Genomic DNA, 22,216 nt, shown 5'->3' with positions numbered 1-22,216 from the left:
GGAACCAGCACTGAACCCTGTTGTACACCACTTATAACCGGGGACCAATATTGACAGTGACGTCAGGGGCTTCCTCTAAGAGCGAAATCCCCTGCCAGAGCATCAGCAGCGCTCTGCCCGGGGATTCTTCTCCAGGAGTAGCCCCTGATGTCACTGCCAATATATGGATAGTGACGCCAGGGGCTTCTCCAGGAGCAGAATACCTGGCCAGGGGTCTGGCCGCCGGAGATGCCGCTGATATAGGGAGCTACAGGAGCGCCATCTACAGCGGGCTGCTATCTACAGGGGGTTCTATCTACATGGGGGTTACGATCTAGAGGGGGGGTCAGAGGGAGCCCCTGACATCACTGTCCATATATGGACAGTGACATCAAGGGCTTTCCCAAGATAGCATTCCCCGGCCAGAGATCTTGCGATGCTCTGGCCGGGAACTTCATTGTTGAAAGCCCGACATCACTGTCCATATATGGACAGTAATTTCAAGGGCTACCCCGGGCTCAGTGCTCAAAATAGCGCTGTGTCCAGGGAGTCCTCCGCCAGGATCAGTATTTAACAGCTGTTACAATGATTGGTTCCTGAAAAACGTCCGGTGAAAACTGATCCATTGTCCTATTTTTTTATTTTACGGACCATGCTCCCATACTTTTCCTGCGGGTAACTATCCGCGGCCATCCGAGACTGGCCATGCCCGTAATCACGGACCATGTACAGGGGGCCTTAAGCAGTTTAAATTGCCAGAAAAATTCGGTGTGTGAAAGCAGCCTTAGGGAATAAAGACACTTACAAATTTTTCAAAGGTCTAGTGGAACAAGGGTCAAGAACAGTTTCGGCTGTAAGCCATTTCTTTCAAGAGTCCGAAACCTGTATGTTTATAGCAGTTAGTGGTTAAGACCCCTGAGGTAATGAGCAAAGCAAATGAGAAGCAAACAAAAGCCTCTAAAATAACATTGTGCCCTGGAATTTGCCAACATGAATTCATCCCATTCATTGTGCTGTGATTGTTCTCGGATCCCCTCTGAATACTGGGAATTGGAAAGAATTGTAAAAGAGCTCAGCTGTGTAGCTGGATAAAGCTACAGACAAAGCAGAGAAACTGCACAGTACAGTGAAGTGGAGATGTAAATCGGTATAAAGCACAGGTGGCCACAAGTATACAGTTTGTCATTTTACCTGGAGGTTTCAAATTTTAGCAGAGAAATTCACAGACATGGCACACAGTAATATGTGAGGTGGGAGGGTGCCCACCCGTATGCCCTTAAAAAAGGGATTCTAAAGGGCCAATACCTTCACCTCAGGAGAAATTGTTTTAAAGCTTCTATCTTTAAGCAGCAAGCTGAGATGCTGAGGCTACAATTTCACACAGGTCGCACATCTCTAAGGCAGGCCCTGTTAAGGGTTTGAGCTTGGCAGAAGAAAAGGGAGGACCTGGGTTGGGAGAGATGTCCCCTGCAGTGAATAGCAGGAGAATGGAGAGAGTCTGCAAATGGTTCAGTGATGTATAAGAGTGACTTTTGTCTTGAGCAGTGGGATGAGATGGTTTAAGGTGTTTGAGGAAAGTGAATAGTGAATGGAAGCTGTACATGGGCGAGGGAAGTAGAGAGGGGCTGATGAGGATCGTTTTAAGGAAAGGCATAAATGGGGGGGGGGGGGGGGCTGGGTAGGATTGTAAACAAACCACAGCTACAATGAGGAGTGAGACAGTGAACATGGTGTGATGGTTTTCGGAACAGTAAAAATGGCCAAAGTATAATATATAATGTAAAAAAGTTTGTAAGTTTAGTCCACATTACTTACCTGTCACTTTCCCTGTCTAACTGCCATGTATAACTGCAGCAATTGGCCAATATGACATTTAGACAGAGATGACTTCTGCACTCGTGCCACCCCTGCAGGCAGAGACTAGTCGAGAGAGGATCAACTCTCTCTATTCTGTTTTATGGTTGTTATGGAAACAGCCGAGCAGCTCTTGCTGTTTCCATAACTCCCAGTCTCTGCCTGTATTCTGCGGCCAGTTCTAGATATAGGTACGGACCTTTTCTAAAAGTGGACCTTTGCTAAAAGTAGTTGAGTACTCCTGCCCTACAGTCTCATTCTGTCAGCACTGATTGGACATTGTCACTCTGTGTAAGGACACACCCCTAGCTGCTTACGCCCAGTTGTCAATTTATTCATACATTTCTAGGAGGAATAACAGAAGAACAGCACCATTCAGAGTTCTAAGAAAAGATGCTCCAGAATTATTATTTCATGGGGGTAAAATTATTTACTAAAACAGACATGTCAGGAGAGGTGACGGGTCCTCTTAAAGTAGTACATGGTTCAGAGAGGTACGACAAAAGGGATTTTACAGTAAGCAGGCTAAATGAACTGAGCGCCTCAGCTAACTAGGTGACAACCAATAACCTATTATTGTCACTACTACTTTGTAATGTTTTCCATGTCCTGGCACTTACTTGGACCGTCATGTTTTATTTACATTCTGCACCTCCATGTATAAAGTTTGCTTTCACAAAAATCTATGAACAAAGATACGTTAATTCAGTTTGGATGGCTGCAAATAAAATTATGCAATATGGAATTTGTACCGGTCTAATCCAAGGAGTTGATTGGAAGCAATGAGTAAATACAGGATGTCATAAATCTAAGAACGGATCCTGTGTAGTAACGGAACACAAGCCTGGCCTTTATTGGGGTATTATCACGGAATGGTTTGATTGCCTCTTTTACAAGGTCGCAGCTATATGGAGCATATAAGCTTGATTTATGTAACTACTTTGGCCTCTAAAATAATGTTTTACAGTAACTGCCATTTGCTCTTTTTGTGAGCAATGGTAAACTACAGATCTAGTGGTGTTGAATTTAACACTTTAGCAGTGAATTGTGTTCCACATTATAATTCTTTACGTTGAAGGGGTTTTCCAGAATATCGCATTGATGGCCTATCCTTAGAAGCTAGGGCTCCTTTACTCCACCAAATGTGGGAGTTTGTGAAAACTTATGACATGTCTGTATCAAAATTCAAATGTTTTGCAAAACTATTGAAATAGTGCAAGCTTGGATAAATTTGGGTAGAGTTTTAGAATTAAAATGTGTTGTTTAGATGAGAGCATAAAATGCATATTTAAGCCATTATTACACGGTAGTATTTAGGTCACTAAAACCAGGAGTGGGTCCAAATCTTGGCAGAGGTGCAAATCTTTCCATTATATTTTTTATATGATGGTTCCACACCTAGTTTTGACTTATAAATACTGGTATAAATACTGACCAAAATACTGCCGTTTGAAGAGGCTGTGTATGGATCTGGTATATAACACACACCCTATTGTCAAGCCAGGCCCGGGTTGTTTGCAAGTGAGTTGTCTGTTAGTGGTACAGCACCGAGTGGCAGATTAACCAATTTTGTATTTATTTTATAATATATATATTTTTTATATATTTTTATATTTAGTAAATACATTTCTTAAAGGCTATGTAAACCTTTGAGCGCTTTTTAAAAAAACAAAAAAATAAATAAATATATACATATACACACACATGCATATATATATATATATATATATATATATATATATATATATATATATATATATATATTGCGTGTCTGTACATTGAAAGTAAATGCGAAAAAATATCATTGGGGGATGAAGGATAAGTGATAGAATGCATCAAGATCATTTTTGGAATTTTTGTCTGTATGTCTGTTTGTTTGTGCACGCATCACCTAAAAACTACTGGGGTCAACTTGAAGTAACATTTCGTTTTTATTTCAGCGGTTCACTCAATCAGAAGATATGCGAATTTAATATTTACAAAAACTCATTTACATTGCATTAGTACAACAACGAGCACACAAACACATGGAAACCATGGCAACCAATCACATTTTTACTTTCATGTTTTATTGTCTTGGAAAAATAGACACCAATAGGTTGCTATGGGCAACTGCTCCAAATTTCATCTTTACTGATTGTTATATAAGGGAGAGGTTGCAATCAGATTGCTGCAAAATTTTCAAGCTGCCTCAGATAAATTACAGCTGTGATCTGATTGGTTGCTAAGGACAACAACTCCAAATTTCGTCTATATTGTTTTTTTTATGCATCGGAGGCACATATAACTGCCAATCAGGTTTCTGCTTTCATTGTCCAAGCTTGCTGTCTCACAAGACTGTAAACTACAATCTGATTGGTTGCTAAGTTCCAACATTTATTAATTTTGGTTCTTACACATAGAAGGGAGATAAGATAACCAATCAGGTTGCTGCTTTCATTCTCCTAGCTTTCTCACAAGAATCTAAACTGTAATCGGATTGGTTGCTATGGACAACAGTTCCAACACTTGTCTGTATTGGATATTACACATAGAAGAGAGAGAAAGCAACCAATACGCTCGCTGCTTTCATGCACCTAGCTGCCTCAAAATACTGTAATCTGATTTGTTGTCTCAAAGGGCTCGGACGGACAGCGGCCTCTCGGTCTCAAGTGAGTAAATGCCTTCCAGAATTGGTGACGGCACATATCCGCAAGAAGATGGGAAAGTTATTTTGGCTGATAATTTATGTTGTACTGTTCCATCACTACAAGACCTAATTTCTTCTGTGTATGGTGACCCAATGCAATTAACAAATCATGAAAACTCTTGGCTATATGAAAGAGTTATTTTGACCCCTCGCAATGACCAGGCAGCAGCAGTAAACGCTGAAATATTGACGTGTGTTCATGGGGAAAGTGCAGAATATATCTCTATCAACAGAGTCATTGAACAAGAAGACGCTACCAACTATCCGGTGGAATTTTTAAATTCCCTAAGCACACCCTGTCTTTCGCTAGACAAAATTAATTTAAAAGTCGGCGTCCCCATAATTCTCCTTAGAAATTTAAGCCCACCAAAACTAAGTAACGGCACCCGACTAAAAATCACAAATCTACAACAAATCCTGATAGAAGCTGAGATTTTAACAGGATGCGGCGCAGCTGATAGCGTTTATATACCACGAATCCCCCTCATTCCAAATAATTTTCCCTTCAATTTTAATCGGGTACAGTTTCCTGTCAGCTTATGTTACGCTATGACCATCAACAAAGCACAGGGCCAAACGCTGCGCGTTGCGGGCTTGGACCTCAGTTTCATCTGCTTTGCGCACCGCCAGCTCTATTTGGCTCTCTCCAGGGCCGCCATCAGGAATTTCAGGGCCCCATACAGCTAAATTTTCTAGGCCCCCCCTACCGTGGCACCACCTGTTAACGGTACTCCGTCCAGCACTATTCATGCTACCCAGGGCCGCCATCAGGTGGTATTAGGGGTACTGATGTGAGGGGCCCGGCCAAACCTAATTGAAAGGGGGGCCCGGCAACTGCCGCGACTTGCCTTTGGTAGAAAAAAAACAGGCCGGGGATTTTTATAAATCGAAAAAAGTACCTTTTTTTTTCTCATTTGTGATTTTTGCGGCACAAATATAGGACATGTCGTGAGTTTTACGCAGCGGACACACGCCACGTGAAAATCACTGACAGTCTGCACGGCCCCATAGAGTAACATAGGTCCGTGCGAGGCGCGTGAAAATCACGCGTGTTGCACGGACGTATTACACGTTCGTCTGAATAAGCCCTGACAATAAGGCCCAGTTCACAGAGTTTTGGGCCTTGATATTGACTCGGACACTGCGTCAGAATCAGCACCAAACAACTTCCAGAACCGCCTCCCATTGATTTAATCTGAAATCAATGGGAGCCAGTCGCGGAAAAAAGAAAAAGCAGCACGTCCTTTCTTGCCGCTGTTCCGCCTCTGACCTCCCATCGAAAGCAATGGGAGGCAGAAAATGCATTTTTCGCAGCGTTTGACGGTGTTTGACGGCCCCCATGATGAGAGGGGGGCCCGCAGCTCACAACATTCTTTTGTTTAAAAAAACGGGCCCCATTGCAGGGGCCTGTTTTTTTATACCAAAGGCAAGTCGCTGCAGTTGCTGGGCCCCCCTTTCAATTAGGTTTGGCCGGGCCCCCCACATCAGTACCCCTAATACCCCCCTGGCTCTCTCCCGTGTTAGCAACTCCACCAATCTTTATGCACACATCCCTGGTGGTTCTACTGCTAACATTGTTTACAGGGAAGTGTTGTCGTAGTGAACCTGACTACTGAATGACCACCCACCGTCTTTTGATGGCAGGCGGTGCAGGTCCCCAGCCTACAACGACGTATTTTGGCGTCGCTGTAGATGAGGCTGATGAGCGCACGTGTGAGCGCTCATCCTCTAAGTAGGAGCTGTAACTAACAGCTCCTGATCCAAGAGAAGCATCCTGAATACAGCTGGGGTTGGAAAACATTCGGACCCCAGCTGTTTAACCCTTTGATTGGCGCGGTCTGTGACCGCGGCATGATCAAATGGAATTCCCCTTTTGATCGCAGCACCGGGATTCCGGTGATGCGATCAAACACTGGGGAATCCCACTGCAGTCAGCCCTGGGGACCTACAAAGGACCATAGGGCTGTCTGTTCCGTTTGTCTGCTGTTCGGGCACTCTATGTGCTGCCCGATCAGCAGCCTATGTCATAGTGACACAGTGTAATGTATTAGCTTACAGGAGTATGCTAATACATTACAAGTAAAAAATAAAGTTATAAATAAAGTTTTCCCTTAACCCTTTCCCGACCTATGATGAAAATAAACGTCATGATCGGGTAATAGTACCCGCACCAGGACGTTCATTTTCGTCACTATTTCAAACTGTCACTCTGTGTATACACAGAGCGACAAGACCGCGCTGCCAGCTGTCCCAGACAGCTGAAACAACAGTCTTGCCGGTCAGCGGACCATCGCTGACAGGCTGCTCCTCCGAGGCTTCCTGTCAGTGTGACTGTCCCCTAGTGGGACAAGTAAATAAAGTTAAAAAAAGGTAATGAAAATGTTTTAAAAAAAGTGTAAAAATAAGTTATAAGTTACATAAACAAAAAATACTTTTTTTTCCTATAATAAGACTTTTATTCTAAGAAAAAAATTAACACGTTAAAAAAGTACACATATTTGGTATCACCGCATTCGTAACGACCCAAACTATAAAACTATAAAGTTATTTTTCCCGCACGATGAACACCCCAAAAAAATCAATAAAAAACTACGCCAGAATCGCGATTTTTTTGGTCATCACCCCTCCCAAAATAAAGAATAAAAAGTGATCAAAAAATAGCATGTACACAAAAATAGTACCAATAAAAACTACAATCCGTCCAGCAAAAAACAAGCCCATACACAGCTTTTTTGACGAAAAAATAAAAAAAGTTATGGCTCTCAGATTATGGCGACACAGATTTTTTTTTTTTATAAATAAGTGATTTTATTGCGCAAACGCTGCATAACATAAAAAAACCTATATACATATGGTATCGCCATAATCGTAGCGCCCCGCAGAATAAAGTAACAATTTTATTTATAGCGTACGGTGATCGCCGCAAAAAAATAAACTAAAAAACCTTGTAAGTGTTCCTGGTTTTTGGTCAGGATTGCAAAAAAATGTAATAAAAGTGATCAAAAAATCGCATGTACCCCAAAATGGTACCAATGAAAACTACAGATTGTCCCGCAACAAATAAGCCCTCACACAGCTCCGGTGGTGAAAAAATAAAAATATTCTGGCTTTCAAAATATGGTTCAAAATATGTTCCAAAAGCGGATAAGATTGGGCGCCATTTATCAGTGCGACATCGGCCACACATCTGTGGATTATTATTTATTTACCCCATTATTATACCCTCTTATTATTCCGTGATGTACTCTGCCCAGCTTACATATGCCCCCACATTATAAACTGAAATACCAGCAATACCACAAACAGAACTACTACCAAGCAAAATCTACGCCCCAAAAGCAAAATGGCACTCCCTCCTTTCTGAGCCCTGCAGCGTGCCCAAACAGCAGTTTGCACCCACATATATGGCATCACCATACCCGGGAGAACTCTCTTAACGTTTTATGAGGTATTTGTCTTCAGTGGCACAAACTGGGCACAACATATTATGCACTAAAATGCCATATCAGTGGAAAATTGCAATTTTCACTTTGAACCATCTATTGTGCATTAACTCCTTTGCGCGCTATGACTTAATAGCACGTCATGGTGCGGGGGGTTGATGTATGGAGCCGGCTCACGTGCTGAGCCCGCTTTATACACTGCAGGGTCAGCTGTGTATTACAGCTGACACCCAGGACTAACGGACAGGTACAGCGATCGCTCTGTTACAGAAGCCTGTACAAATAACAATATACTGCAATACATTAGTATTGCAGTGTATTTTACCAGCGATCCAATAGTCCTAAGGGGACTATTAAAATGTGTAGAAGTATTAAAGTTATTAGTAGTGAGAATTTTTTTTTTCAAAGTTAAAAAAAACCTTTTCCCATTTTTCTTCTAAAGCAATGTAAAAAAAAATTAACAAAATTGGTATCGCTACGTCCGTAAAAGTCTGAACTATTACAATATACCATTATTTAGTTCCCACGGTGAACACCGTAAAAAAATTTTTATTTAAACCGCCAAAATTGCTGTTTTTTTTGTCACCTTAGCCCTCAGAAAAAAATGAATACAACTTTTTAATCACTTTTTATGTACCACAAAATGGTACCAATAAAAACTACAGCTCGTCCCGCAAAAAAACCTTCCACTACTCAATTAACCGAAAAATAAAAAAGTTACGGCTCTCAGGATGTGGTGAAACAAAACAATTTTTATTTTAACAAATAGATTTTTCTTTGTAAAAGTAGTAAAATATAAAAAAAAACGATATAAATTTGGTATCACTGTAATTGTATTGAGCCGCAGAATAAAGTAAAGTTTTCGTTTTTATCGCACGGCGAAAGCTGTAAAAACAAAACCCCCAGCCCGCAAAGAATTTTCTTTCAGTTTCCAAGTACATTTTATGGTACTTTAAATGGTGTCAATAGAAGCTACAGCTCCTCCCGCAAGAAATAAACCCTCACATCACTCTATTGATGGAAAAATAAAAAAGTTATGGCTCTTGGAAGGCGGGGAGTGAAAAACGAAAATAAGAAAGCAAAAAATTGATCAGTCCTGAAAGGGTTAATTAATTTCTAATGAAAAATAATTCTAATAAATTCTGCAAAAGATCCGTGGGTCTAAATGCTTACTATACCCCTAGAAAAATTCCTTGGGGGTTTTTTCCAAAATGGGGTCACTTTTGGGGGGTTTCCACGGCTTTGGTCCCTCCAGTGCATTGCAAACGTGACATGGCACCGAAAACCAACCAGCAAAATGTGTATTCCAAAATCCAAATGGCGCTCCTTCCCTTCTGAGCCCTACCATGGGTCCAATCAGCAGTTTGTTACCACATATGGGGTATTGCCATAATCAGGAGAAATTGCTTTACAAATGTTGTGGTTCTTTTTTTTCCTTTATTCCTTGTAAAAATTAAAAATGTCTCTGTTTTTTCAGAAAAAAAGTAGATTTTCATTTTCACAGACTAATTCCAATATATTTAGCGAAAAACCTGTGTGGTCAAAATGCTAACTATACCCCTAGATAAATTCCTTGAGAGGTGTCGTTTCCAAAATGGGGTCACTTTTGGGGTGTTTCCACTGTTTTGGTCCCTCCAGGGCATTGCAAATGCGACATGGCACCGAAAACCATTCCATCAAAATCAGAAATTAAAAATCCAAATGGCGCGCCTTTCCTTCTAAGCCCTGCTGTGGATCCAAACAGCAGTTTATTACCACATATGGGGTATTGTAGTAATCGGGAGGCATTGCTTTACAAATGTTGTGGTGCATTTTCTTCGTTATTCCTTGTAAATATTAAAAATTTCTATGTTTTTTCAGAAAAAAAGTAGATTTTCATTTTTACAGACTAATGTCAACATATTTAGCGAAAAACCTGTGGGTTCAAAATGCTAACTATACCCCTAGCTAAATTCCTTGACAGGTGTAGTTTCCAAAATGGGGTAACTTTTGAGGTGCTTCCACTGTTTTGGCACCACAAGACTTCTTCAAACCTGACAAAGTGCCTAAGATATATTCAAAAAAAAAAGGGGGCCCAAAATCCACTAGGTGCTCCTTTGCTTCTGAGGCCTGTGTATCAGTCCAGTAGCACACTAGGGCCACATGTGGGATATTTATGAAAACTGCAGAATCTGGGCAATAAAATAGTGTGTCGCATTTCTCTGGTAAAACCTACTTTGGTACAAAAAAAAATGTATTAGAAATGAATTTCGGCAAAAAAAATAAAATTTGTAAATTTCACCTCTACTTTGCTTTAATTCCTGTGAAACGCCTAAAAGGTTAAAACACTTTCTGAATGCTGATTCGAATACCTTGAGGGTTGCAGTTTTCAAAATGGGGTGATTTATGGGGACTTTCTAATATATAATGCCCTCAAAGCCACTTCAGAACTGAACTGCCTCCTGTAAAATTAGCCTTTTGAAATTTTCTTTAAAATATTAGAAATTGCTGCTAAAAGAGGCTCTGTCACCAGATTCTCAAATCCCTATCTCCTATTGCATGTGATCGGCGTAAGTAATGTAAGTAAGTAACGTGTTTTTTTTTTTAAAACGTTCATTTTTGGCCAAGTTTTGAGCTATTTTATATATATGCAAATGAGCTTTGAAATGGACAACTGGGCGTGTTTTTTTTCGTATGTCCAACTGGGCGTGTATTGTGTTTTTAACTGGGCGTGTTTACGTGTATGACGCTGACCAATCAGTAACCAGTCAGCGTCATACACTCATCTCCATTCATTTACACAGCACATAGTGTTCTTACTAGAACGATGTGCAGCCATATACACAAGTGTCCTGATAATGAATACACATGACCTCCAGCCTGGACGTCATGTGTATTCAGAATCCTGACACTTCTGAATCTTTTCTGTGAGATTAACACAGTTGATAGGTCCTGAAAGCAGGCTCTGCATGCCCCATCAGAGGGATGATAATCAAAATACATTTATCATGCAATATCAAATTACAAATGTCCCAAACATGGGATCAACAGTATTTATTAATAGCAAATTTATATAGATATTAAACCACAAAAATTCAGGCTTGAAGAGCCTATTACTGTCCAATGCATATAATTTCCGATGAGACAAGCAGAAAATCTCAGAACGAGCAGCAATCCAAAAGTCTGATGAGGTCTCTTCAATTCTTTCTTCACAAATAATTCAAAAGTGATACCCCATATAGTGTAAATAGTCTAAAAATATATATAAAAAAATAAGCAGGTAATATTCAAAAAGTATATCCAATAATACCCACAATCACATGACTCCTGGTCAGGCACTCTATCATAAATTTATTACCAATAACGATGTGGCCAAAACTATGTCAAAAGACACAGTCCTAACAGATACCCGTGGTCCTGAACTCCCTGTTTAACCCCTTAGGCTCCAAGGTGTCCAATTCATAAATCCATTTTAATTCAAGTTTTTTTTAGGGTCTTTTCCCTGTCTCCTCCTCTCCTCATTGGAACTACCCCATCAATGATTTTAAATCGCAGTTGCGAGATATTATACCCGAATTTAATTAAATGCTCTGCAATCGGTAAGTCTACCTTCTTTCGCCTAATGGTATACTTATGCTGGTTGATTCGTGTACTACATTCCTGAGTGGTTTCTCCCACATAGAACAGTCCACATGGACATTGAATAATATATATAACGAAACTGGAAAGACACGTAAAGAATTGTTTAATCCCATATATTTTCCCAGTCCTTGGATGTACCATGGTGTTAACCCACATCATATTGTTGCAATTGCAACATCCAAGGCAGGGAAAACATCCCACAGAAATCTCACAGAAAAGATTCAGAAGTGTCCTGATAATGAATACACATGACTGTGGTAACTATGTTTATAGTTTTTTTTATGTCTTATGGCGTTTGCACAATAAAATACGTTTTGTAAAAAATTATGTACTTTTTGTGTTACCTTATTCTAAGAGCCATAACTTTTTTTATTTTTCCATCAATAAAGCCGTGCGAGGACTTATTTTTTGCGTAACGAACTGTAGTTTCCATTAGTACCATTTTTAGGTACATGCGACTTTTTGATCTCTTTTTATTCCATTTTTTGGGAGGTGAAGTGACCAAACAATTGTGATTCTGGTACGGTTTATTATTATTTTCTTTTACGGCGTTCACTGCGTGGGATAAATAATGAAATAATTTTGTAGTTCAGGCCGTTACGGACGCGGCGATACCAATTATGTATAGTTTATTTGTTTGTTTATATATTTTTATTAATAATAAAGGACTGATAAGGGAAAAGGGGGGATTTTTACTTTTATTACTTTTACTTTCTTATTTTTACACATCTTTTTTGAACTTTTTTTTTACTTTATTACTTTGTCCCATTAGGGGACTTGAGGGCAGGAGGCCCTGATCGCTATTCTAATACACTGCACTACATGCGTAGTGCAGTGTATTAGAGCTGTCAGCTACTCACTGACAGCAAGCACAGTGGGTCCTGACTTCGTCAGGACCTTCTAGGCTTCCGTCGATGGCATAGCCGGACACCATTGTTTGGTGTCCGGTTGCCATAGTCACCATCGCCAGCCGCTATCGTATAGCGGGCTGGCGATTGTAGCTTAAAGAGGCTCTGTCACCAGATTTTGCAACCCCTATCTGCTATTGCAGCAGATAGGCGCTGCAATGTAGATTACAGTAACGTTTTTATTTTTTAAAAACGAGCATTTTTGGCCAAGTTATGACCATTTTTGTATTTATGCAAATGAGGCTTGCAAAAGTACAACTGGGCGTGTTGAAAAGTAAAAGTACAACTGGGCGTGTATTATGTGCGTACATCGGGGCGTTTTTACTTCTTTTACTAGCTGGGCGTTGTGTATAGAAGTATCATCCACTTCTCTTCAGAACGCCCAGCTTCTGGCAGTGCAGACACAGCCGTGTTCTCGAGAGATCACGCTGTGACGTCACTTCCCCAGGTCCTGCATCGTGTCAGACGAGCGAGGACACATCGACACCAGAGGCTACAGATGATTCTGCAGCAGCATCGGCGTTTGCAGGTAAGTCGATGTAGCTACTTACCTGCAAACGCTGATGCTGCTGCAGAATCAACTGTAGCCTCTGGTACCGATGTGGCCGACACGATGCAGGACCTGTGAGTGACGTCACAGATCTGCACTGCCAGAAGCTGGGCGTTCTGAAGAGAAGTGGATGATACTTCACATCAGAACGCCCAGCTAGTAAAAGTAGTAAACACGCCCCGATGTACGCACATAATACACGCCCAGTTGTACTTTTACTTTTCAACACGCCCAGTTGTACTTTTGCAAGCCTCATTTGCATAAATACAAAAATGGCCATAACTTGGCCAAAAATGCTCATTTTTTAAAAATAAAAACGTTACTGTAATCTACATTGCAGCGCCTATCTGCTGCAATAGCAGATAGGGGTTGCAAAATCTGGTGACAGAGCCTCTTTAACCCCTAAAAAGCCGTGATCGCTATTGAACACGGCTTTTCAGGGGTTAATCAGCGGGGACACAGCGATCAGTCCCCGCTGTAGGAGCTGCGGCAGCTGCTGTACGAGACAGCAGCTGTCACAACTCCTGTATGTGTCGGTAGGACGGCCGAAATGGCCGTTACTCCCGAGACGTACTATTAGGTCATGGAGCACGAACGCTATGGTTACCATGACCTAATAGTACGTCCAGGAGCGGGAAGGGGTTAATCGACTGATACATAGGTACTACATTGGTGATCTCACTGGCGTAGCTATAGGGGATGCAGCGGTCGCAATTCAAAAAAAAGTTACTATAGTAACTCGGGCCGCGGGCCCCTGTTACTATAGTAACAGACTTTACTTACCTTCCTGGTTCCGGATCGCAGCGGAGGTCCTGACGTCAAGCGCTGTGCGCAGCGCATGACGTCATAGCGCTATGCGCCGCGCACAGCGCCGCGCACAGCATCGAGATGACAGAACTACCGCCGCGGCTGAAGAGGAAGGTAAGATTAGCCCTGACTGGCGGGGTCCGACTCCCGGGACCCGCCAATCAGCTGTTTTGAAGGGGCCGCAGCACTCGTACGAGAGCTGCTCCCCTTCATTCCGGTCACTTCATTCCGGTCACACTGTGAATCGGTGTCGGCGATTCACAGTGTGAGCGAGTAGTGAAATGAAGGGGAAGCAGCTCTCGTACGAGTACTGCAGCCCCTTCAAAACAGCTTATTTTGCGGGTCCCGGGAAACGGACCCCGACACATCAGCTATTGATGGCCTATCCTGTGGATAGGCCATCAATGTTTAGGGACTGCACAACCCCTAAGCCTACGATGTAGCAGGCTTAGGGGGCCCATGAGACAGGATCACAGATTGTGTGATCCTGTCTGCTGGGCCCTGTATCTAAGCCAATCACATGGTAGGCTTAGCTACATGGCCCATGTGTGATCCTGTCTGCTGGGCCCTGTATCTAAGCCAATCACATGGTAGGCTTAGATACATGGCCCATGTGTTATCCTGTCTGATGGGCCCTGTATATAAGCCTACCACACTGTAGGTTTAGATACAGGGCCCCAGCACACAGTAATCTTATACTGTATAAGATTACTGTTTGCTGGACCCTGTATCTAAGCCTACGTTGTGGTAGGCTTAGATACAGGGTCCCACAGACAGTATCCCACATGGGCCCTGTATCTAAGCCTAACACATGTGTTACTAATCGTTTTTCTTGTGTGTTTTCTTACAGGTTCGGTCGTTGGACTACGGCGGATTCCAGGACTACTTCAATGACGGCTTTTTTTTTTATTATCAATAAAATGGTTAATGAGGGTTGTGTGTTTTTTTTTTTATTTCAATAAAATATTTTTTCTATGTCTTTGTGTTTTTTTTAAACTATATTACTACTGCCTTAGTAATGCCCGCCGGCTGATTGACAGTATCCATTGCTAAGGCGGGGCTTAGTGTTAGCCGGTGCAGAGGCTAACACTAACCCCCATTATTACCCCGGTACCCACCGCCACCAGGGGTGCTGGGAAGAGCCGGGTACGATCCAGTACCTGACCATCTGTAGTGATGGTCGGCCACTGGGGTGACCGCAGGCTGGTATTATCAGGAGGGGAAAGGCCAGATACAGTGGCCCTTCCCACCCTGGTAATGCTAGGCTGCTGCTGCTTTATTGTATCTGGCTGGTTATGAAAAATGGGGGGACCCCACGTCATTTAAAATAAAAATTATAATAATAATTGGAAAGAACGATGTGGGGTCCGCCCCAATTTTCATAACCAGCCAGATACAACACAGCAGCAGCAGGCAGTATTACCAGGGTGGTAGGGGCCATTGTTTTTGGCCTTCCCCAGCCTAATACTTCCAGCCTGCGGCCACCCTGGTGCCTGCCCGTCACTACAGATGGTCGGGTGCTGGATCGTACCCGGCTCTTCCCAGTACCCCTGGTGGCAGTGGGTACCAGGGTAATAATGGGGGTTATTGCTGGCCTCTGCACCTGCTAATATTAAGCCCCGCCTTAGTAATGGAGGTTGTCAATCAGCCAGCGGCCATTACTAAGGCGGTGATAATAAAGTTTAAAAAGATACAAGCACATATAAAAAATATTTTATTGAAATAAAAAAACACAACCCTCATTAACCATTTTATTGAGAATAAAAAAAACGCCGTCATTGAAGTCCTCGTATCCGAAGTCCAACAACCGAACCTGTAAAAAAAACACAAACACACAAAAATAATCAGTAACACATAATGAAGCAAAATTATTATTCTTACCTTTCCTGGGTCCAGCGCTGGAGCCGCAATGTCAGCGAGCTGAGCCCTGTATCTAATCGTATCATGTGTGATACTGTCTGCTGGGCCCTATATCTAATCCTATCATGTGTGATACTGTCTGCTGAGCCACTGTATCTAATCCTATCATGTGTGATACTGTCTGCTGGGCCCTATATCTAATCCAATCATGTGTGATACTGTCTGCTGGGCCTTATCTCTAATCCTATCATGTGTGATACTGTCTGCTGAGCCACTGTATCTAATCCTATCATGTGTGATACTGTCTGCTGAGCCGCTGTATCTAATCCTATCATGTGTGATACCGTCTGCTGGGCCCTATTTCTAATCCTATCATGTGTGATACTGTCTGCTGGGCCCTATCTCTAATCCTATCATGTGTGATACTGTCTGCTGAGCCGCTGTATCTAATCCTATCATGTGTGATACTGCCTTCCGAGCCACTGTATCTAATCCGATCATGTGTGATACTGTCTGCTCAGCCACTGTATCTAATCCTATCATGTGTGATACTTTCTGCTGAGCCACTGTATCTAATCCTATCATGTGTGATACTGCCTTCTGAGCCACTGTATCTAATCCTATCATGTGTGATACTGTCTGCTGAGCCACTGTATCTAATCCTATCATGTGTGATACTGTCTGCTGAGCCACTGTATCTAATCCTATCATGTGTGATACTGTCTGCTGGGCCACTGCATCTAATCCTATCATGTGTGATACTGTCTGCTGAGCCAATGTATCTAATCCTATCCATAGTTTATAGGGTCGTAGTGCTATAGATATGCTATGCTGTCTCCTATACACACATTTTTTTGGGGGCGGACACATATGTATTGGGGCTATTTCCCCTGACATTTTAAGCCCTGAGAGTATGTTCACACGGCAGCGTCCATTACAGCCTTTTGACAGCGGCGCGTAAAAAAATGACCGTCGGCACAGAACATCGTAAAACCCATTCAAATGAATGGGCAGATGTTTGCCAACGCTTTAAATTAGCCATCTGCAAACCACCACCAACTATTTACCTCCAGCCGTAAACCAGCTCGGAAGCACCGCTCACCCCTGCAGATGACTCCAACCACCAGAAGACCACTTCAAAGGTATAACACCCTATGAAGTCTTCAAATGATCTACCATTTTGGGGGACGCATACCCTCGATGCGACCCCCCCACCATTTTGTACTGACCAACCTCAAGAACTCCCCCCGCCACAGCGAAACAGGCCTTGACCACCTCAAGCCTGTGAGTCCCTCCAAACCACCACCGCCCTCTCAATTCCTTCTGCTAAAGCCAGGCTCCACATATCAATTCCAACCTCGGTCAAATGTACCCCATCACTTCTCCAATAATTACCGACCCCTGACTCCAAATCCTTGTGACGAACACAAATGCCCCCGTTCTTAGCAACAAAACGTGACACCGCCCGGTTTACCTTAATGCGGGCTTTGTTAACCCTTTCGACCGATCTTGCCAAACGCCAAAACTTCCTCGGAACGATGTCCGACCAAACAATCACCAGTTGAGGATAAGCTACCCATAAACTCAATAGATCGTGTTTAATATCCCGCACTAACTCGCGAAACGGGCGCACCCCCAGATCATTCCCCTCCACATGTAACACCAAAACCTCCGGAACCCTGTCTAACTGAGAGTATGTCTGAAACTCAGCAAGTACCCGGCTCAACATACCTCGGAAGCCCAGCCAGTGTACAACCGTATCGTGCCGCGGAATGCGAAGCTGGCGGCCATCTGGGCGAACGTCCGCCCGTAATGCCCCCCAGTGCACAAAAGAATGTCCTAAAATCCACACTAAGCAAGGTTGATGATCTGAAAAGAGAAACAAAACCGCACATGTCAAACAATCAAAACACCTGACCGACTCACAACAAATGAGGGCGCACATAAGTCCGAAACCTATTGGACTCCCACCGGCCTATGCGCAGCACGCCCTCGTCATCCAGCCCCCACCGCCCCGCTTTAGTAGCAGCGCAAATCCTGTACGAGTGAGACGAGTAATACCCCTGCCCTACGCCAACCGCAGCCAAGCATTTTTTAAACACCGCACCAAATTGATACCTGGACAAAAACGAGCCATTCTTATGACGGAGCAATGGCGCCTCAGGCCCCCCAACCAGTGGCTTAAAAACCGCCATACAAGCGACTGGACACATTGCCGACCCTGGGAGGGCAAACAACACTATCTGCTTCCCCCGACCTGCTTGATCAGTCTTGGACCGCCGTAAAAACAACTCAAGTCTATCCTCATATAGACCCACATCAGCCTGCCGTAATCCCCCAGCTCTAGCCGCACTAGGAGAAACCAACTCCCCAATTCTGAGTGCTCCAAAAAACGCGAGGGAAAAAGCCAACCGGAACAACACTAACTCATCAGGCGAATTACAAACAGCCCCCAGCGATGCACCCAACGACCCAAGCAGGGAAAAAGAAACGGGTCGCCTCTGATCTGCTACCGCCCTACCCCGACGCAGACCTTTTAAAGCTTGCCGCACTAAAAAATGTTTGGACACGTCCTGGAAACCCCGTAATTTTAATCCAAACGCCAAACCAGCAACAAAACGATTCACTTTTGCCGGGGAAAACCCCGCCTCCCCAGCATCCCCCAACCAGTACAATAACGCCACCAACCTGTCTTGCGCCGTGCTGACGTTACCCAACACTCTTACCCACTCCTCCCACTGCTGCCAACACGCCGAATAAGCGCTCCACGTCGCGCTCGCCAACGACCTTTCAATCAACCGTTCCACGGGACCGAAATCAGACCCCAGAGATGTTCCGGGCAAGCCAAACCGACCGGTGCCATTTGCCGAAAACGATCCCACTGCGAGCGAGAAAGAGCATCAGCAATACAATTGGAAACCCCAGGTACATGCACTGCCACCACCCACGTGTTTAAAGACAAGCACACCAAAACTAGGTGACGCAACAACTGAACCACCGGTGGAGAAGATGCTGATAAGTTGTTAATTGCTAACACCACCCCCATGTTATCGCAGTGGACACGAACCTTTTTATCCCTGAGCCTGTCCCCCCAAATGGTCACTGCCACCACGATGGGGAACAGGTCGAGCAGGGACAGATTTCGCGTCAGACCGCCAGTCACCCAGCTGTCCGGCCAGTTCCCCGCACACCATTGTCCTCCTGCATACGCGCCAAAACCACCAGACCCTGCCGCGTCAGTAAACAGTTCAAAACTCGCCCATCTCCTGTACCTGCGACATCCACAACGATCTACCATTATACTGCCCGAGGAACTCGTCCCAGACCCGCAGGTCCGCCCTGTGATCCCCATCAATCCTCACAAAATGATGGGGCGCCCGAATCCCCGCCGTCGCTGACGCCAACCTCCTGCTAAAAACTCTACCCATTGGCATAATTCGACAGGCAAAGTTCAACTTCCCAAGCAGCGACTGCAGATCACGCAACGTGATCTTCTTCAATTGGCAAGCCCGCCTGACCTCCTGTCGCAATGGCAATAATTTATCCTCAGGCAGCCTGCACTCCATTGCCACCGAATCAATTTGGATCCCCAAAAAACAGATGGTAGATACCGGGCCCTCTGTCTTTCCCGGCGCCAAAGGGATTCCAAAATCCGTTGCAACCTTCTGCAAGGAATACAATAAATTACCGTAAACCGGGGACCCGCTAGGGCCTACGCACAAAAAATCATCAAGATAATGTATCAAGGAATCGACCCCGGCCACACCCTTCGTCACCCACTCCACGAAGCTACTAAACGCCTCGAAGTATGTGCAAGAAATGGAGCACCCCATTGGAAGACACCTATCAACATAAAACCCCCCGTTCCAAAAGCAACCCAACAGCCGTTGGCTATCTGGGTGTACCGGCAGCAAGCGAAAGGCCGACTCAATGTCAGTTTTCGCCAACAACGCACCGGGCCCCGCCTCCCGCACTAACGCCACCGCTTTGACAAATGAAGTGTAAACAACCGAACATAACTCGTGATCTATCCCATCGTTCACCGACGCTCCCCTGGGAAACGACAAATGCTGTATCAACCGGAATTTGTGAAGCTCCCGCTTTGGCACATCTCCCAAGGGTGATACCACTAGATTCTCAATCGTCGGCTCATCAAAAGGACCGGCCATCCGACCCAAAGACACCTCTTTCAAAAGATTTTCTGAAACGACCGCCGAGTGCAGATAAGCCGACTTAAGGTTGCGCCGTGTCACCGGAACCTCATATGGAGGGCGGGGGGATAACAAAACCAAACACAAACCCCTCGTAAATTAACTTGGCCGCAACCCTATCCAGATATTCACTTAGATACGGGGCGATCCTTTCCACCCTCACCGGCGACCGCCCCATGACCAACTGAAGCGGACTGAGGGCCTGACCGCCTACCCCTCCGCATACATTTTGAGGCCCCGTGCGAGGACCCATTGCACTCCGAACAGACATGCTTAAATTTACAGGTGGCCCCGAACTTACACTGGCCATCGTTGAATTGCCAGCAGAACCCCAGTTTTGACCCGGAACCTTGCCCGGATTGACTAGACTGGCCCCCTTGGCCAACACTCCCGGGAAAGGACTGCTTAACCGGCGCCGTAACCCGCAACCACAACGCAATATCCTTTTGATCCCACCGGATCGCCGTCCGGACCGCCTTCCGCTGGCGAAATTGCTCGTCATATTTTCCGGCGCCTTTTCCCCGATCACGCTTGCCAAAATAGCGAAAGCTTGCGACCAGTTGGCGAACGTCTGCGGGATAAGCCTATACCGCTGGCGTTCTTCTTCCTCTTTCTTCCTCTCGTCCCGCTTGCCCTTATCCAAATTGAACTTTGCAAGCGGCAGAAGAGAAAATATCTCCACGTATTCATCCTTCCAAATCCGTTCGCGTACCTCTTGCTTCAGATGAGCCCCTAACGGGCCCTCGAAACAGACGTAAACCTCGCCCCGAGCGCGATCATCCAGCCGAATCCTATCCCCATCCTTCTGCGCCTCGGTTTGGACCGACACTGCTACCGCTTCCTTTGCCACCCCCGGGACCTCCCCGACCATGGACCGTAACTGTACCTCACGAGGCCCTTCCCATACCACCACAGGAGAGCCCGCCGGCGTTACCGGCGCCGCTGTCCTATCTAAACGCCCGACTAGCTCGCGCAAACAACCCACTAAATCTGTTAAACCATCACGCCCGTCAACGCCACTACCGACAGCCGCTACCCCGCTCGCTGACCCACCCCCAACACCCGACATGAAAATTGCTGGATACGGTAACGTAGGAGTTAGGGGGGATTCACACGAGCGTGTATTCGGTCCGTGCGGGCCGCGTGGTTTTCACGCGGCACGCATGGACAATACAAGTCTATGGGGCAGTACAGACAGTCCGTGCTTTTTGCGCAGCGTTTGTCTGCTGCGCAAAAAGCGCGACAGGTTCAAAAACTCTGCGTATTTCGCGCATCACGCACCCATTGAAGTCAATGGGTGCGTGAAAATCACGCGCACCACACGGAAGCACTTCCGTGGGACGAGCGTGATTCGCGCAACAGCAGTGAAAAGGATGAATGAAAACCGAAAAGCACCACGTGCTTTTCTGTTTCCGAACATCCAAACGGAGTGTCTTTGCGATGAGCGAAGCGGGACAAGCGTACCGAACTTCACCGGGTTCGGCCAAACTCGTTTTGGCCGATCCCGGCAAAAAAATTATCGGTACGCGACGTCAGGAGATAGTCACTGTCCATGGTGCTGAAAGAGTTAAACTGTTTCAGCACCATGGACAGTGACTTGCGATCCCAAAATACATTAAGCTGTAAAAAAAAACGAAGTTCTAACTTACCGATTACTCCTGTCTCCTTCCTGCAGTCCGACCTCCCGGGATGACACTTCAGTTCAAGTGACAGCTCCAGCCAATCACAGGCCAAGCACAGGCTGCAGCCAATCACAGGCTGCAGCGGTCACTTGGACTGCTGCGTCATCCAGGGAGGTGGGGCCCGATGTCAAGAGAGGCGCGTCACCAAGGACGCGTCACCAAGGACGCGTCACCAAGGCAACGGCCGGGAAGTTCTCGGTAAGTAGGAACTTTATCTTTTTTTTGTACAGGTTTTTCGCTGTTGTGTTCGGCATTCACTGTCGAGGGTGCTGAAAGATTTAGCTCTTTCAGCACCTTGGACAGTGACGGGCGTTGACAAGCCTCATCTCTATGATGCCGGCTGCGCGAAAATCACGCAGCCGCGCATCAGACACGCATGACACACGCAGCTGTCAAATGTTTTTTGCGCTCGCAAAACGCTGCGTTGTTTGCGCGCGCAAAAACGCAACGTTCGTGTGAATCTCCCCTTACACACTCACCAGACTGCCCAGGCGCTGTATTCCCGCCAGCCGGAAAATCCTGACCACGATGCGACTCGTCCAGCTCTCCATCTTCCAAATCCTCTCTTGCCGCCGACTGGTACTCGCACCGACATCTACGACACGGGGATCT

The 22,216-nt window shown here is 45.0% G+C and overlaps 1 long non-coding RNA gene across 1 annotated transcript in view; it reads left to right on the top strand.

The window, feature by feature from the left end:
- The first annotated feature begins 4,343 nt into the window (after positions 1-4,343).
- The window catches only part of LOC142659487 (uncharacterized), a 79,873-nt gene continuing 62,000 nt past the window's right edge, over positions 4,344-22,216 (top strand). The window contains exon 1 of the long non-coding RNA XR_012850336.1: positions 4,344-4,484. This is a non-coding gene — a long non-coding RNA (uncharacterized LOC142659487). The remainder of the gene's footprint in view (positions 4,485-22,216) is intronic.

Source organism: Rhinoderma darwinii, chromosome 8 (assembly GCF_050947455.1).
Source record: "Rhinoderma darwinii isolate aRhiDar2 chromosome 8, aRhiDar2.hap1, whole genome shotgun sequence".
NCBI classification, from domain to species: Eukaryota; Metazoa; Chordata; class Amphibia; order Anura; family Rhinodermatidae; genus Rhinoderma; species Rhinoderma darwinii.
The sequence above is the reverse complement of the archived record's forward strand: the minus strand, read 5'-3'. Positions and strand labels throughout refer to the sequence as shown.